A 4,958-nucleotide genomic window follows, 5' to 3' on the forward strand; every position below is an offset into this window, starting at 1 on the left:
ACCAAACCGGTTCTTCGCGCTAGTTGGAAGCTAATCAAGTTCGACCAACCGACACTGCCGATCAAGCTTAGCTCACCGAACTGATACTCCTGCGCGTTGACTTGAAGCCAATTAAGTTCAGCCTGCAGGCAATGTCAGTCAAGCCTAGCCGATTGAACCGTTTTTGCCTACCTGAAACCAATTAAGCTCAGAACAAAGACGAGCAAGCTTAGTTGATCGCACTGATCCTGTCAGCTCGAAGCCAGTCAAGTTCGGCAGACCGAAAACATAGATTAAGCGTAGTCGACCAAACCAGTTCTTCGCGCTAGTTGGAAGCTAATCAAGTTCGACCAACCGACACTGCCGATCAAGCTTAGCTCACCGAACTGATACTCCTGCGCGTTGACTTGAAGCCAATTAAGTTCAGCCTGCAGGCAATGTCAGTCAAGCCTAGCCGATTGAACCGTTTTTGCCTACCTGAAACCAATTAAGCTCAGCTGACTATGTCAGAAAGCAATCAAACAATAGACTCATACATGTAAACCGCTGACTTGAAGCCAATTAAGTTCAGTCTGCAAGCAATGTCAGTCAAGCCCAGCCGATTGAACCTTTTTTGCCTACCTGAAACCAATTAAGCTCAGCTGACGCGTTGACTTGAAGCCAATTAAGTTCAGCCTGCAGGCAATGTCAGTCAAGCCTAGCCGATTGAACCGTTTTTGCCTACCTGAAACCAATTAAGCTCAGCTGACTATGTCAGAAAGCAATCAAACAATAGACTCATACATGTAAAATACCAAAAATATTTTATACAACTCCCATGAAAGTAGAGACAAAAATATAATATCATCATATTGTACTTTTTTTTTTCTGTAAACAGTGAGATCATTTTATGAATACAAAAGTTCAACAGGATTGGCAAGATAGACGTGTTGTTTTACTATTTATTACTGTTCATTCCTTTCTTTATCTCTCTTTTTCCTGACTTTCTCCATTCCTTAGTTTGTGATTTTTAGTCGAATCAGGATTCAACTATATATTGGACGAAGATATAAACCGCGTCAAAACACAAACTAAATCCATGACTTTATGCATAGAAATAGAATGATGTAATTATTACTCATAGTCAACCCCATTAATTAATTAAGATAGCCTTCCAACTATTACAAATCCTTAATCTACCGGAGTTCCTACAAAAATATAGAAGACTTTGATTTTACTTTCCGCCATTAATTTATAATAAACTTTGTTCAAAAGCTCTCACAAAATTGACTTATTTTTTTCCTTAATAAAATAATATAAAAGAAATACTTAACAAGCCTACGTCATTAAGCTCCAAACATTGCTTGGGCTTGTCCTCCCCGCGGGAGAAGTAATAACTTGTAAGCAAGACAATGCTATTATTTTAATTTTTTTTTAGAAAAAAGCGAGCTTTGTTTTGACATTTCATAACTGTATATTAAGGCGACAAAAACTCCTATTTAAATTCATATTGGTGGAAAATATGCATTACTTTCTGTTTATATTGCTAAATAACTGACACATAGCTTGTCTAATTCAATCAAATTTTTTGTTTCTTCTATTAATTAAAGTTAACTAGATTAAAGCTGCATTAATTTATTATTTGGTTGTTAACCTATAATTAAGCCCGATCCTATAGTTTGTGGCTTGGTATCGAAGTCTAATGTTAACTAACCATAAACCATTATTTCAACCAGCTATATTATATAGTAATATAGACTTTTGTATAGTAATAAGATCTTGCAAATGAATGTCAACAATACAATGTTCTAAAAAAGTTAGGAGCAATATTTATTGAAAAATACGAATGAAGAAGTTCAAATTGTTTTTTTTGTTGTTGAATATGTGTTTCTATCATTGAAGTGTAATATACATTTTTTAAGGGCTTTTTGGGCATTCATTGGCAAAAACATTAAGAATTATTTTTATCGTATGGCCACTTGCTACACTAATTTGTGTTGCTTCCTTCAAGCATCAAAAACTTCTCAAAAATTTAGAACAACACATAATTTTCTTTTTTATTTGTTTAATAGGTATATATATCTTCTATGTATGATATGATGTTTATGATAACGGTTAGAACCTGATTTGTTTGTGGATTTACACTATCTAGAGAGGAGTAATCCTGATGAGAAAGAAAAATAGAGAAAATAGAGGAATTAAGAATGTAAGTCTAAACATCTTTATACGTTTGGACTGGCATTCACAGGCTACATAGTATGCTACGTAAAAAAAAATATAAAATACATGAAATGCATATCTTTATTTACAACCGGATATGGTGTCTGACATAATGTTATCTTTTGGATAGATGAATTGTTTTCAACACTGACCTAGTTGATGAGGTTGAGTAGTTAAACTGAAAAGTCAGCCTACTTTTCAGCACATGTCGAGTAGACCTAAATCATATTGATTGAGCTTAAATTCAAGATTAGGTTCAGTGAAGCCTTCTATTTTAATTTTGATATGAAAGGATTCAATTCACAAAAATATTTTCTTACACTTTTATTTAAAGAAAATTTCTTGGTCACCTTTACTAAAATATGAAAATGTGGTACTCATATTATGTTTAAACATTTGGCATAAAATGCTTAATATTCACGAGGATAACCACATTTTGGGTACCCACTCCTGATAAGCACCTTAGATCGATGGTTTTGCTTACCACGTGCCTATAATTGTAATAGGTGGAATACTCGTTGAAAAATTCAATATGAGCTGCTAACATTGAACTATGATCATTTTCGTTGTATGATTGTATGCATTCCCAAGTCAATATCATTAATTATCATGAATGCTTAAATGGCTAATTCAAATTTTGATATAATAGGTACAATAATATGTTATCTTGGTTGTACAATTTCACTTTCGCATTCTTTTGAGTTAGATTTAGGTAACAAAAGAGCTTTATTTTAAGCAACATGTTCTTTTATTTTCAATCCCACTTATGATTTTCTTAAAACAAGTAGTGATCTAGTATCTTACATAGAATTCATTTATATATAATCTTATATTACATTTGTCTAATTTTAGTGTCATGCCTTTTTATTGTAATTAATCTTGTGTCCAATTTTCTATAAAATTTTTTGTTAGATTTTAATCTTAAATGATCTTTTGAGATAATTGGTTATGGCAGTTGTTTCTATATGGTAACAAAGCCAACTGTGAGGGTTTCATATCTTGAGTATGTTAAAGGAGGGATGATGCTTTGAATCTACTTGCAAGCATTCTTACTCATGACTCAAGTCTAAGTTGAAAAAGTTAAATTTAAATATGACCAATAAATACTTTTTAATGCTTTTCAAGGCTTAATATCAAATTCAACTAGCTAGTTTTTGCTCTATGAAGAAAGTGCATTCCATAGACTTTCTTGAGGATCTTAGCATTTATGTTTTTAGATTATTTTATTATGGTATTTTGAGATTTTTATAATAATTTCAGTTGTCCCAAAAGTATTGCATATTTTTATGCTTTAATCTTATTCTTGGTCATATATAAATTGTATAAAATCTATTCAAACACAACGACCAATCGATACAAAGTCACTCAGGTAAAGTCATGAGCACCAAACATATATAATCTACTCAAACTCATACACCCAACACTAACTTGATTTTTATCATCCATGTGATCCTTATGGATAATAATGTCTGGTAGGTGACCTTAAAACTTGATTCAAACATAAGTTTGATTATTTCCTAATTTGAAATGAAATGCAAACACACTTCCATTATAATTAAATAATTGATAAACGGTGCAGATGATGTGCTTAATGAGACCAAGCCAATGGTCTCTATTTTATAATCTTCTTCTAAGAAATTCTAATTTCTCATCTTTGAACTTCATTTCCATATCTTAAAAAGTCACCCCTGTTTGATAAGTCAATCATTACACCCTTGGCTTAATTTTTGGCACTCTTTTGCATGCTGAGACGCCAATCACTACACTGCCAAATTCATGGCCAATAGGTATTCGCTGTGATTTATAAAGATTTTACATTTATGCCATATGTATTACTGATCAATCTATCTTTAATAAAAAAATTTTAAGTAAATTATTGTATTTTCTCAACTATCTGACGTGGGTTGCAAATACAAATCCTTATACGAGCACTCGACAATTTCTGTGCTTCTTGGCGCATCACTTCCCCTAAAATAAACCTTTTATTAATTCTATCATGCATTGTGTTTGTTCATAATTAAGGTCACATGTTCATTATTTATAATTCTTTATGTTGTCAGCCAGATCCTTGGTAGAAGTTTGTATTGATTTCAAGAACGTGATTTAGTTTCTCATGGAATAACTTCATAAGAAGATTGCATGAGAGATTTGCTTACCCATGCATTCACTTTACAGCTAATTGTAAATTGCCATAAGTCTATCGCCATACAGAAAAGGCAAACTGGTCATCTTCTTCAACCTCTGTCTTCTTCTGCGCAGCCGGTTCTCTCCATGTTCATTCTCTTTAGCTGTGTTCTTTATAATAGCCGCCATGGAGGAAAGCAGAAAGTATTCTATCGTGTTGAATTGGGACGTTTATCTCCATGTTCATTCTATGTTGTGAGTAGGTTAAGCCGACTCATGAGCTGGCTCGAGCTGGGCTCGAGCTGGGCTCGATATTTGGCTCGTGAACTGAGTTTGATGAGCTAACAAGCCAAGCTCAAGCCAACCCTGATTCGACTCGTTAGCTCTTTAGTTGGCTCGTTTATAAAAATATTTATGTAAAATTCACTCAAAATATATTAAATTTCAGGACTTTATCTTTAAGGTATTAAAAATAATAAAAAAATAATATTTAGTATGTGATTACTTATTATTTTTCTCTTAATTTTTCATTCTATTTGTCATCTTATTATAAAATTAGTTTGAATTAATATCTTTTTTTTTCTTTTATATTAAACAAAGCGCAAGTCGGCTCGAACGTGTAGATTTAAGCTCGAGCTCGATAAAATTAATCAAGC

The sequence above is a fragment of the Phalaenopsis equestris genome, unplaced genomic scaffold (genome assembly GCF_001263595.1).
Source record: "Phalaenopsis equestris unplaced genomic scaffold, ASM126359v1 Scaffold000703, whole genome shotgun sequence".
Lineage (NCBI taxonomy): Eukaryota > Viridiplantae > Streptophyta > Magnoliopsida > Asparagales > Orchidaceae > Phalaenopsis > Phalaenopsis equestris.